Source organism: Apteryx mantelli, chromosome 23 (assembly GCF_036417845.1).
Source record: "Apteryx mantelli isolate bAptMan1 chromosome 23, bAptMan1.hap1, whole genome shotgun sequence".
NCBI lineage: Eukaryota > Metazoa > Chordata > Aves > Apterygiformes > Apterygidae > Apteryx > Apteryx mantelli.
This window is the reverse complement of record NC_090000.1, coordinates 3,864,066-3,878,676: the sequence shown is the minus strand read 5'-3', so window position 1 is coordinate 3,878,676 and position 14,611 is coordinate 3,864,066. Positions and strand designations below refer to the sequence as shown.

Genomic DNA, 14,611 nt, shown 5'->3' with positions numbered 1-14,611 from the left:
GATCCTGTGGTATTTAATAATGTTAGAGCTCTGCTACCATCTCTTCCTAACAGGATCTCTATTTTCATGAAAGTGTAAGAACGTGCCATCTTTGAGACAAGTAGAAAGTCAAGTTTAGCTCAAATTTTATTAACTATTCCAAAATTACTGGAACATGCAGACAATACAAACAATAGGAACCACAGTTAAAGGCAGGCAGAAGTGTATCCATTATTAGTTATGGAAAAGAAGGGGGAATTAGGAAACCTGGATTTTTTCCTTGAATTACCACAAAAAAATGACAAAGCTAGGGGTGTGCCACCTACCTTAAGGCAACAATTTCTCATTTGAAAAACCAAAACTAGTGTTTTCTCAAAACTTTCTAGAAATTTAGCTCCACTACTACTCATCTAATATTTTTAGATTCTTCACCTGGAAAGCAATGCAACCATTTAGAGCCACACATGTACTCATGAAAAAAAAGAATATATAATTTAAGTCACTTTCTGTTCTAAATGATCACAACTATGACTACTATAGCTGAAAAACTCCCCTCTCCCCCCACCCCGTTGGCCTACTGCATTCAGTTTCTGCTGTTATCCACACAGCAAGGAGTGGGGGGGCAGGAAGAGATTCAACTTAAAAAAGTCTAATAGTACACAAATCAGCAGGGCACGAAACTACTTTTAATTTTTTTCCCCCCAGGTTAAACAGACCTACTTGGCAAAGGCCATTATTCCCATGGGGAATCCGCACTAGAAAAAGAGGAGGACATATCGGTGCAGGAGAGTCCCACAGACACCTTTTCCAAGCTCAGACTCAGCGGAGCTGCACTATGGGCCTGTGCAGCCAAACGGGTCCGCGTCAAACAGCTCTCCCAGAGCATGTCACCTCACAGCAAAGACTGCTCAAGTACCGCCAGGCAGGCTGCTCAGAAGGCACACCTCCTTCTAAGCTGCTTTCTCCAAAGAAGGAGCACCTAGTCACCTACTCTCTTTTCTACAGTAACATATACAGGGGCCCAGGCAGAAGTAGAACAATCTTACATCTCCAGTTCTCTTGCAATTACTTGAAAAACCTAAGTGATTACACAGTGGCAGCACCCAACTTAATCCCTCCCTTCAAATAACAGGTATCTCCTGAAACACATATACACAGAAAACGCAGGCCAGCTCGCACAGGCTAAGCCTCTGTGCAAGCACACACTAATACAGCAACTCCAGTCACCCTCTGAAGGGAACATCTCATGATGTATTAGGCAAGTGAAATCAAAATGACACTGGGAGTGTCATCTGTCTATTAACGGAACATAACATTTGCCATCTTTAAGATAACAGTATCCAGTTCAGCTGAAACGCACCAACTCTTCAAAATTAAGGGGACAGAGGGATTCTCTGAAGGCCTAAGTCTCAGGAACCTATGGGTAAAGAAGCACAGAAGTCTATCAATCACCAATAAAAGAAAAGAAGTTGCATACAGACTCAACAAGAAGTGGTAGTCCTCTTTCCTCCTCCCAAAAGCCAAGACGCATTATCTTCATCACAGAAATCTGAGAAATCCACTCTGATTCAAATGAGAAACGCGTACCTAGTCAAGCCTCTCATTCTGTTCTACCTGCAAAGCCAGATCTCTTTAACATTCAGTTACAAATTCTGGTCAGTAAAGAACTACTTCATGCAAGACAGACACCCTGAATCCCAAAGCAAAGAAAACACAAAAGTCATCTCAGGCCAACAGGCCAACCTAATGTGTCATTCAGAAAGCAGAAAGGGAGACTAAGGAATCCAGGGAAAGACAACCCATCCCTCTAAAGCAGGGAAGACTGTTTAGAAGATGAATTTTATCACAATTTTTTTTTTTCATTTAATGCACTCCAACTTTTGGGTTGCATGAAAAACTAACATGACTAACAGAAATACTTTAATGAAGCATTTCAGTTCAAAACTTTATTCCATAGTGTTTCCTACCAAGCCTCCCATAACTCCAGATGCACACTACTGTGGCCAAAGAAACAATTTACAAACAAAAATGAAATTAGTTTTCTGTTGCACTGTTTTGGGTAGTTCACAGTTATTTATTGTCTGTTCAAATAGGCGCAAGCTTTAAGTTTTAGTGGTCTAGAGGTTATGTAAAACCTTTTTTTTTTTTTTTTTTTTTTAAATATGTAAGCTGTTGACTTTACTTGAAAGAAAATCCTAAAGCTTTTTATACAGGAGCATACAGTAACATTAAAATAACGAGGAATTCTTTCTGCTTAGAAGTTAAGTGTGCATGTAGAAGTCTCACTGAGTGGGAGCCAAAAGCTCCCAGCTTCCTTTTCTGAGGTCCTAAGTATATCCACAATCTTAGGTGCGATGCTTCAGTATAAACTGTCAGGACTTACAAGGAACCAGCTAGCTTTGACAGAATCAAAAATATTAACGTGAAACTTATTGAAAGAGACCCCCCCGAGTCCACCCCTGGAATCGCACCAGCGCCGGGCTTACTCCTTTTGGGCTGAGCGTGTCCCTCAGCAGAGCCGTGCTCCGCTCGGCTGAACAATGCCGCCTGCGTCAAAGGGCGCAGGGAGCCAGAGCATGCCGGGAGAGGTTCCCGGAAGCGCCGGAGCCCCTTGGCCGCAGGCCAGTTTCCTGAGTTTCTTTCTTCTCCAGAGCAGGGAGGGAGGGCCACGGTGGGGAAGCAGGGCCGGCAGCAGGTCATGATCACGGCGAAGCCTCTCCAGCACGCTCAGCGCATTCACGGGAAGCAGCGAGACAGAGAGCTCCAGGTTCTCTCCGACACTACATTTCTCCCTGGAGTTGCTCAGCTCTGCCTCAGAGGTATTTGTTAAAGCCAACGAAGTAGGACGGGGCTGGCCCTTGTTCAGCTATACGAGAGGTGAAGTAGTAACCAGCTCCCCACACACACACCCCCGCTCCCCCCACAACCCTCCAAGACCTGAAATAGTTCCAGACCACTGAATTATAAAAAACACAGAAATGAGAGATGGAATGAACTGCTGAGTTAAGACCAGAAGTATGTTCTTAATGTTCTTGCTAGCCAGATTGTGGGGAGCACTCAGTACAAGAAGTTTCTCTTCTTTCCCCAAATTCCTAACTGAATACTTCCTAGAATTTCTTGGTTTACTGAAGATGTCCTTCAGTTCCCCAATACTATGTCACTTGCATACTACAGCAAAAAGCAGAGTACAAGAAAGCGGATAAATGAAGTCTAATCAAAGAACACAGAAGAGTTTCCATGAGTTTATTCAACAACTATTTTTTTTAGTGCAGCTTACCTTACTTTCAAATAGTATTATGTTCGAAATACATGTAGTGTACAAAATGTATTTCACCTACTACTGTAAACACCATGCAAGCTGGAGGGTGCGGTTAACAGCTGGAGATTTAATTCCAAATCTAGCTGGCAAGTTTAGGCTACATGATAAAACCCTGTAGACATTTTGTCTGATAAGTGATGAACATCAGCACATTTTCAAACAAGTTGTTCCACTCTCTCAACTCCCAAATACCAGGAACAATTAAAAGCCAAGTCTCATTTTGTTTTTAAAATACTGGCTCAAATTATTTAAGTAATTTAAATTATTAAAAGTATGTCTTGTTAGTCATGCTGCATTAGGAAAATCTATTTACCAAAAAGCAAAGCAGGAAAAATATACCTACAACTAGTAACAGTGTGGATTAAAAATTGCAGCTCTCCAAGCTATCTCACATATGCATGCACCATTCAGTACTGGACCAGTGCCTAAAAAGTACCTTGAAGCCAAGACAAAAAAAAGATAGTTTTCAGATTTAATGTGTCAAAACACACCAGAACTAGGAAGGATTCCCAGCTTCCAGCAGTACAAAGCATTCCATTCTAGCCCTGGAGGTTGAAAATATATCTGACCATAAATAGCACAGCGTTCAGATAACCATGTTGGGTTTTTTTTCCTCCCTTACTAAAATATTACTAGAATTCAAGTATCTGCTATCTCAAAAACTGATCAAAGAGGAAAAATATTTAGATTCAGACAAGGGCCTCAACCTTGGAAATACTTATTTATGTGTCTAACTTTAGTTCCATTTACTTCAGTAGGACTACTCACATGCCTGAAATTAAGCTTGTGTGTTTGCATGATGGAAGTATAAATTACTACAACTTGTGCGGAGATGAGTAAGAATTATTGTGAAACCCATACAAAAGAGAACAGCCAAGAACTGCTTGCTTGACAGAACTAATCTTTAATTACAAGATGAACAGTCGCACTAGAAGCTTCTTCACTGCTTTATTACTTGCATTTAAATAAGAGGTTGCTTGTTACAGACAAACCTCTGACAGAATTCTAAATTTGACAGAAAAGCAGTAAAAACCACCACCCATCCAAAACCCAAGAGGGATAACAAATATTACGGTTTCATTCCTTTTTTATTTATTTTAATTCTTCTCACACATTTAGAAAGAGAAGAGGAATACCAAACATATCTCCAAGTTCTTCCTCACCCCCCAACATGGCTATTTAAAATGACATCATCCTGCTTCAGAAGGTTTTCTCCAAGTAATTAGTCAATGAGGGGCCTTTTGCCAGCACCACCTCCATGGATTTTAGTGACAAAACAAGTTGTTTAACTGCCAACTATACTTCTGGGAGACCGAGCTGGATTCTACTCTCCCCTTGCTCTTACATACCTCAAGAGAGCCCATAACTGGAAGAACTGAAGTCAGTTCCTGGGTAACACTTAAAACCACTGAACAGCTTTCACTACTTTATTTCTCATGCACACAACTCCTTCAGTACCTACAAGGCTTCATTTTTAAAACTCAGGTTGGTTCCGCACTGACAGGAGTCAGAAAAGGTTATGTTTTCTCTGCCAATTCAGCAGGCTTAAATGAGGGCCTCAGAAATACAGTAAACATGGACGCCACTTTGCAGTTATTTCCCAGAATTTTATCTTGAAAGCAACTGGAAGAAAGAAAAAGAAAGCCTGTTTATTTTCCCAGTTTGCAGACACACACATCCACCGCAGCACTTGGTTGCTGAGCTTAAAAGCCTCGAGAAAGGTATTATGGGACAGCGCTGACATGATCTGAACAAAAGCAGTACCAACGTGAGCTTAATATAGAGCTAAAGGCAGTCTTCTGCCACAAGAAAAAGGGGTAGACATGTTCTGTACAGGACAGTGGGTGAGTAAAAGGAACTGATGAAATAGCAAATGACAGGTGGATAGAGAGAAACACAGATGCAGCAAGTGGGCAACTATTAGCAACCAAGAAAAAAATGCAGAAAAATCTGCCATTTCACTATCCTGCCAACAAACTACAGCTGTGACCACATCAGCTACTCTGTGGACAAAACTGATTCAACACATCAAGTCTCTTTACCTTCACATTAACCCACTTAAAGAGCAGTTTTATGCATTGTCGTCTTTTCCCACTATCAGAGTATATAAGCTCAGGAAACCACAGAGTTTTTTCCTCAAAAAAATCCAACTGCATAGTGAGAACAACAGATTGCAATGCAAGATGCAGTGAAACAGCCAAGCTGAAGAAGGGAACCAAATGGCATGGATTCCTGGGACCACTCGGAGCCACTGTGCAGACCTAACGCACTCGTAGCAAGGAAGAGGTGAAACTGAGCTGGGCAATAAAAAAAATTTCCTTGTTATTTTTGTAGGAGTCCAAGGCAGCACATAGCTGACACAATGACTCATGGAAGAATCGTTCACGGCATTATTAGCTTTAGATTACTGATTGCTTTGTGAACAGGCCTAGTTTCTGCCTTCTGAGAAGGAACATAGGCAATTTAGTGAAGTGACTTGAAAGCCTACAGAGCTACTATCTTCCTGTGTTGACTTCACAAAGTTCTCCATCTTCTAAACCCTCACAGTAACTTCAGTGTTGAATTTGGCCTGATGAAGGATGAATGAGCACCTCCAGCTTGGTCAATAATACATTTTGCTTATCTGGTCCACCAATGTTTCTGTTCAGAACTAGAATATGCCATGCAATTTTCCTTTTAGGTTAGAAAAAGGAGAGCAGCTGATATAGTCCATCAACACATGTCCTGATGGATCAGTAGAAATAGCAATTAAAGGGACCAGCACTACGGCAACCAAAAGTGCCAAGTTAAGCACTTAAACTGAGTTAAGATGAATCGAGTAAAAATGAAAGAAAAAAAAAATTATGCCTTTCCCAAATCTGGAAAGCTACTAGGTTTCTGATGATCTGTAAGAAAAGGTCAGGATTCAAAGAAGAAGGTATTTCTACAGAGGAAAGTTCTACTGAGAGCACCGTCCCTGTGATGGGAAGGTGCTCTCAGTAGAAATTTCCTCTATCAGCAGCATTGGAGTGAAGAACATTGCTGCATAGCATCATTGCATAGACGTTGGCAAGCTTTCATTCTTGCAGTTAGCCAGAGATTTATTTTGGGTGAGGTTTTTTTTTTTTTTTGAGCAGGTTGGAGAGAAGGCAGCAGCAAGAGAAGAGAGCAAGAGGAGAGAAAAAGTCAGTTTAAAAAAGAAAAAAAAAAAACAAGAAAAAACACCCAAACAGAAGGCAAACATAAGACACAAAATACGTATTAAAAAACTCCTTCAGATTGTGTTTCCATACAAGGAGGCACATGGAATTTCCTGATGATACAGGTACTGTGTCCATCCAAATGAATTTTGCTCCCTTTAGGAAACATCCTTTTGCAAATGTGTTCAGCTCTGAAAGGAGCTTGCAATTGTGTCTGTTAAACAGATAAATAAAAGAAAGAGGCAAGCATTGTACTTAGAATATACTATAGCCAACTGTAAGTTCTGTCCTTAGCATCCTTTCCATGTAAAGTTTTCAGATTGGAGGGGTTTATATTTCTCTAAGAACAGTAACGTTTGGAATGGGTAGAAGAAAAGCATCTCTAGAGAAGTTTCATCCACAGTTCAGTCATTCAGTCCCAGCCCAAGCAAGCGCCTCAGCTATTTTCCATGACACAAGCACTCGGATTTTTCCAAGAGCTGATGTCAGGGCTTTTCATGGAGAAAGAACTGCATTTACAGGGCAGGCAAGGAAGGAGGGCTTCCCCAGCAGCTATTCTCAATGTGGCCTTTGTGCTGCTCTGCTGCTGAAGCCAGGACCCTGCAAGAACTCTTAGTCCCCACAGAAATTCTACAAAAAGGAGGGGACATTTTGCAGAGACATTTTCAGCAGCAAGGACTATTCTTCCACTCCTGACTGACTTCCAAGGCTCAGAACCACCAGCTTTCCATCTACAGGGCCTGAAGTTACAGTGCCTTAAGACAAGGACACCTATTGTTCAATAGCTCTACAACTGGGTAGGAGCAGGCAAACAAACTAAAACTGGGGAAGGGGGCAGTGGAAGAGTGCGTAAATAAAACAAGTTGCTCATGTTTCCCTAATGCAGCTTTTAGGTACAGCCTAAAAGCATGATTCAAGCAGTAGGGATCTGGTTTGCCCACAAAATACCTTTCAGAGCAGGAATAAACTCTGTCCTGAAGCTGATCAAGAAAAGGGCTTCCCAAAGCACAGGTGATTTCATACTAGTCTCTCAATCGGATTGGTTACAAGTTCCTAAGTCAGTCTGTTTCCACCTCTGGGAAAGAAAAATTAGCATCCTTGAAATGGAAAATAAATCAATCAAACACCAGTTATATTGAAAAAGGCCAAGTACTTTTTCAAAACACCTTCAGAAATTGTTATCATAACAACAATAAAAAACATTCTGGTGCACCATGAAACAGAGGAGAAATGTCCATGATTTGTTTGTTTGCTGCAAGTTTTTATTGAGTTACACGCTTAACAGAATTGAGCAAGTACTGTAAAAAGGTCAAGCCTTGTGATGTCAGAAGTTATGACCAGGATTTTAAGCTTATTTATTTATTTTTAAGTAGGCTATGGACAAATATTTCCAGGCATAGAGAGCTCAAGCTTTCCCCAAAACAAGTAAAGGTGCCTGAAACAAGCAGAGTTTTGCCATACGAGAGGAGTTCCAAAAAGGCCTTTTTCTCCCCATTTTCATATTATCTTGGCAACCAGAGCTTCAGCTCTTTGGGGGGGGGGGGGGGAGTGCAGAATATGCGTGTTTTGATTCTTTTCTCTGGTTTCCATTTCTGAAAAACATTTAAAATCCCTTGCCCACAGACTGCTGCACTACGAAAGAATCAAATAAAGCAATAAGGTTTCTTGAGCAGACAGGGCGTGGCAATCAAAATTAACCTGCCTCCCTAAACTGTAGCTAATTACGGGGAAATGAAATGTTTGCTTTGCTTGCCAATAATTGCAATACAGAGCTGGCTCAATGGAAGCAGCCCTCCTCCCCGCCTCCCCACCACCACTCCTCCTACACTAAGTCTGGAAAAGCTTTCTAGTTAGATGCACACAAAAATCAAAGCCAGCGACAAAGGAACAAGAATGCTGTGCCAGACAATTTTATTTTGCTAAACCAACCATAGAAACATAAAGCCTTCAACTGCCATGGGATTTGCTTTCACCCAATGCACACATAAGGGCTTGGAGATCATTCATGCTGCCCCAGCCTGTCATGCAGTTTTTGCATTTCATTAAGCACACAGCCTAGTTCCTTATTAATGCCATACCTCACCTGTGGCTGTTACGAACCAGCAACAAGACTAGTGTGGAAACAGTTCTTAAAAACAGCAAAAGACAGCAATTAGAAAGGGAGGAGAAAGACACACTGCAATACAACTGGAAATGTAGCTTTCAAAATACCGTAACTCTAACTCCAATTATCCAACCTTAAGTTTTGCAAATATATGTACAAGGTTCAGAGCCAGATTTGAATATGTGGCCCACAGTTCACATTTCTGGTGAGTGAGTACAGACAGTTGCTTGGCACAGGAACACTGTGCCTCTATAGCACATAGGTAATAAATATATATCTGTTTTTGGATATCAGTAAGAAATAGTTTTTTCTGTTAGAGAAAAACATAGCAAGAAGAACTAGTTTCTATTTTCAACTGTTAAATTAAGAATTAGATCCCCAACTCCTCATCTCAGCAAGTTCTAAAGTAGATCTAAAATAAACATCACTGCCTACATCTTGACCATTCTCCCAGCATGCCTTTCAAAAATTGTTTTAAAAAAAGAACCAACAAGGTTAAGTTCCTCTTCTATCCCTCAACGTTATGAATACATATATGAGTTAACATATCACTGCAAATTTACTTCAATACAGATTTTGCTGTAATTTGAAAACATTAAAAGAAACACAGCAATACCTTCACTGATGGATTTATATTTAAAATTTATTGTATAATGCAAAATTTCATTAAGTTACTTCTATAATAAGGTCAGTATGTCTAACACATTAGCTCCAAGAAAGGCATCTTGTCTTAATTTATATTTTCCTTCAATTCCCTTGTTAGTTTGTATTAAAGGTTAATGTACATTACTGATCTAGAAATGTAATGTCAACATTTCAAGCTCAAGACCTTCATTAGAACTAGGAATTTATCAGTTCACAGCTAAGCAGACACTCAAGCAAAAAGCATTTTCAGCCCTGCCTTTGCTGTCCCGCTCAGTCATGAACCTTTACTCAAACTACACCCATTCTGTATGGGATTTGCAGACAACATCCACCCTTATGACCTTTGCAAAGCTTCTAAATATTTGCCAGCTTCAATAACTAATTTACAGCTAATATGTCTTAAACTATCCAAAAGCAAAGTGCTCTCAGTGGCCTAATTTACACTGAAGAAAAATTGGATACACCACTATTCTACAAACAGAAGCTGTAGCACAGGGAGAACCAAGAAATCATTACCACACTGTTGCTTAACCTGTATCGTGCATTATTAATACTTCACAGCTTCCAGCGTAGACAAATTCTCCGGGTGAAGTTTTGCTAATGTAGATGCAAATACTAAGGGCAACAGTATTAGTGTGACACCAGGAGTATAAATTGAGACTAAACTAAATTAAAAATACGTAACTAATTTAACATTTCACCCTCTTTGCTTTGACACCTCCCAAGAGGGTTTCTATCATAGCATAAATGCATATTAAAAAAAAGTAACCATAGGAAATTTCTCAATTGTATATTTCCTCAGTGTGCCAGAATTAAAAAAAATTAAAGTGTGCTAAGGAAATTTAACTATAAAGAGATTAGCAACACTATATGCTAATGTTAAAACCATCTTATGTTATTTACATTGTCTAAGAAAAATGAAGAGACCTCAGTGATACGCAAACCTCTTACTTACTCCTCCCCTGAAATGCAGGTCTCGCCTATAAAACATGAGGCAAAAACTGCACAAAGCATACATTGCATGAAAAGTGGAAAATGTACACAGGCATTCATGGCAAGCTTTGTTCTTTGCATTTCATCAGCCCCTTCAGTTAAGTTACAGGATGAATCCAGAAAGGCCAACTGCAAAGAACTGGAGCAGAACACAGGATTATGATTTCACAGTAACATCAAGCCCTGTTTCTTCTACTATAAAATGGAAGGGAAAAAAACAGTAGTGAAGCCATGGTACTTGTAAAATGGCTCAAGATCCTGAGAACAGCACATGAGCCAAATACATTGCTATTAATAGACCTCTGAATATATTTGTATTAGTATTTTCCTCTTGATTCTCTTAAAACAAATAAATAAAAATACAAGAAGAAAAGAAACATTTACTCAGGAAACCTACCAGCTGCTAAGAGGTGATGGCAGTGAAATTCCTCAAGACATGTGGCAGAAGCATAGAGATAACCAAGCTATCAGAAACCCCGATATCAGTTAAGTTGTTTCCCCACCCCCCTTTCACTTGCACCAGTTCTTAGGATCACCTCCTCATAACAGGCACAAAGCTGAGAACTGTCAGCTCTCATTGACTTTGGTGAGAGCAGAGCTTGCAATAACTTGCAGATTGTCACCCAGTATTTTAGAGCTCCCTCTTCATGTCAGAGCCACCTAGAGCACTGCCTTCCTGAAAAATGAGTGTCTGTCCACAAAGGGAAGTGCCTACTTCATAGCATATTCCCTTGAGAAATAAAATACAACAGAATACCAAAACAAAGTACCCAGCAGTGCTTAGCATTTCACAGCCCTTGCACATCAAATCCTGATACCCACACATTAGCAGAAACTACTGCAAATGCAGAGAAGTCTCTCAATGAGCTCATTGCTGTCACTGTATTAATGCTGCCTCAGTTCTGCACCAGCAGTACTGTTCAGACCATCAGTGTAACTATCTTCTACTGATGCAATTTGAACATCTTGCAATAAAATTCAAAAAAAGAAAAGATTAATGAAAACTACATTCAGGGGGAAAAAAAAAAATCTCAAAGATGGTTTTTGAACACCAATAGCTAATTTAAAATCAATGCCCATAAACACCAGCTTATCAAAATCACATTCATTTAGATTGCAAAAACTGGTGAGAAGGTTCTGCTAACATGCAAAAGGACTAGCATGTAAATCAGCATGGGGAACTGTAAAGAAGGTAGTGCTGCCAGCATCTACTTGCAAGGCACCTTTCCTAGCTGTCAAAACCTTTGTTCTTGAGCTTAGAAATGGAGGTATAGATTTTCAGAATAAGCATATGTAACTGACCATTTTTACAATGAAAATACAAAAAAGAAACTATAGTTTCAAGCAACAGCTGTTTAAGATAACAAAGCAAAACAAAACCCTGCAAAAGAAAAACCTCACCCCATCCCCTTCAATTCCCAATAAATATTATAAGAAAAATTCTTCCTCTCTCCTCTGCATTCAGAGAAGCTATTTTTTCATCTTTCAGCATATTCATACATCACAGAATAGGAACAAAGACTCTCAGATATTACCTGGTTCACAAGACAAAGTCAGCTGAACAGGGAGATCCCAAAGGCCCATTTCTGGGGGAGTGCAGTGAGACCAAGCCCTCTCCAAGGAGCACAAGCTCTCCCTCTCAGAGGCTTTCTGCTTTTTTAACGCTCACCCGATATCCTTGAAAAGGCATCTGTCTGATTGTTTCACTGACCACTTGAGGGATGGGAAGAAACTCCACCTCTTCTCTCCCACCTCCTCCCAGCCAGCATCAGCTGTGGCCCAACACTGCACTGCTAATGGACAGGCAGAGAACAGCATCAGCGAACACCCCATAGAGACTGTGTGCCACAAGCAAGCAGTGGAGAGCTGGGATTTTAAAATTCAGCATCTCCAAGTAACTTGAGGGAGAGAACATTACATATATGAATATGCATATGTGCATCTACATACACGCGCACACATGTATGTATTTTATTAAGTCAGATCACTCTGATCAAAGAAACTGCATCACATGAGGCACATGAGCAAAGGATCAGCATAGGGCAGTGAGATTTTGCCCTCGACCCATTTCCGGCCTTTTTCACAGAGTCACACTGTGCCTTGTAATTTTTTTATTTCTTCAGGCATTCAAAAAAAAAAATCCATCCATTGTGGCACCTGAAAAAGCACACAGTCCTCTCCGGAAAACACGGCCTCTGTATTGTTTTAGAAGAGAAGAGGGCGGGAAAGAGGATGAGAATAAAAGCATGCCTCTTTCTGTCATCCCAGGAAAGAAACTGGCAGGTCAAAACAGGGGGGCAACGAGCTTACTGCTCTTATGGCTGTATCACCGGTCAAGCCCTGGGGAAGAAGGATTGGAGGGTGAAGGAGCTGTTTTCTTTTTCTGCCCCAATAACCTAATTAGGTTTGTGAACAGTGCTAGCGGGATAGAAATTTCTTCACGCTACACTGTCTGTTTGTGTTTGATTAATGTAAATCTTCCCAGGGCTCTAACCATGCCCCAGGCAGTGTGATGCCTGGCACTCCATTAACAAGCATCCAAGCCACCACACACAGCAGAACCAGCAAGACAGAGTCTTGTTTTAGCCTTTTCCATAAAACCATCTAATTCAACTGAAGTAATTTTCCATGATTTGATTTGAATTACCATTCCTAATTAAATTCCATATCTTCCCTGAATCATGGTGGCTATTAAAAAGACGGAACTGCAGCAAACCACTTTAATATATTAATAGCAGTCTCTTTTGCATTCCGCCAGTTCTCAAGTGTAAGTTTTTACAGAGTAAACTCACCGTAACTTCTGTGCTGCCCAGTCCAATGTGTGCTGGTACCAAATATAATCTGAAAGCCACAACTGCATCAAGGCTACAATTATGCAGCAGACAGGAAGCCAAAGAAATCAACTCCTACCCCTACATCTATCTGCTCGACGGCTCTAAATATGCAGTAACTTCCCAGCCAGGGCATGCATTTTCCATGCCTCTATCTTTTGCTGTGGTATGCATTATCATTTTCTAAATAGCAGTAAGCTGTATTTAGTTGGTTCTCATTTTGAAACATTTGCTCAGTGTCTCATTTTCTAGGAACTCCACAGATCAGAAAAGAAAATGTCACCTCTTAAAAAGAAAACATTAACAGAAGAAAGGCAAAAAACAAAACAAAACAGTAAATAGCTAGCAGTTCTGATATTCACTGGCTAGCACCTCTTCTTCAAGCAGTCCTAGCATACAATCCAAAGCAGAGAAAAAATAGACAGTAGTTCATTTTCTTTAAAGTAAACAAACAACATAACAAAGAGTTAAAGAAGCGAGGGGGGAAAAAAATCATTGCAAATCCCTGTGCAGAGCTTCATATCCACTTTATTCATGCCCGAGTGAGAATCACGTGAACCAAACAGCCACTGCTAAGACATAAAGAGGGTGTCAAAACAGTGCTATTTTTAAACCGGGTTTACATTTTAAAATCAAGAATTTCCTAATTCTTCTCCCTAATGCTCCTCAGCGCATAAGTAAAACGTACGCAAAACAATGAAAGCAGGCCAACATGCCTTACTTGACTAAAATACATTTTGCTTAAAACATTCTTGTTTCCTGTTTCTTTCATTTCTCAGTGCAGTAACTCATTTGCTGACTGCAGCAGTCAAAACAAGGTACTCCACAAGCAGAGCTTAGAACTGCAAGTCAGAACCACGTATCTATTCCCAGATCTACTCCCCTCTCGAGAACTCATATTACATAGCTGTGTGCCTCAGTTTACCCTTCAATAAAACTGGATACTATTTACTGCGGGAAAACACCCTAAGTTTAACATTTGTAAGTCACTTTACAACTGTAAGAACAAAAATGTGTAACATTGCAGAGTATTATTTATTACATCCTGGCAAAACTCAAATTCCTCTGAGCAAAGAGTGCTTGCTTTTTTAAATTCACATGTGAAATATTTAATTTGAAACCATTTGGGTCAGTGAGCAAACAGAGCAATACAACAGGAATATACTGCAACCTCATGTTGTGCCTTTACCTCAAAGGGGACATTTTCAGTCCCTTTCAATATAAAAACTCCCTTATTGGCATCAACATGTGGGGGGAGATTTTATTTGTACCATGAATCAATCTTAAAAGCTTCAGAAATAGCCACTGCAGCCTTTTCTCTCCATTTCTATGTTCCTGGACAATAGAAGAAAAGGAAGGTAAAGAAGACATGGCAAGAGACACTACTTTTCATATCACTGAAAAAGAAACATCTGCCAAAAACAGGGGAGGAATGGTGAAAGGTTCTCCTTGTTTAGGCAGATTGACTTGTCCTTTAAAAAAAAAAAAAAAAAGTGTAGTAAGACAGTTAAGTTACATTTGAAACATCACAACTGCAAGCTACAAGCCCTCGTATTTCAAG

At 40.1% G+C, this 14,611-nt stretch overlaps 1 protein-coding gene across 2 annotated transcripts in view; it reads right to left on the bottom strand.

The window, feature by feature from the left end:
• ARHGEF12 (Rho guanine nucleotide exchange factor 12) overlaps nucleotides 1-14,611 on the bottom strand; it is an 81,784-nt gene that overhangs the window by 49,641 nt on the left and 17,532 nt on the right. The gene's annotated exons all lie outside the window — the stretch shown is intronic.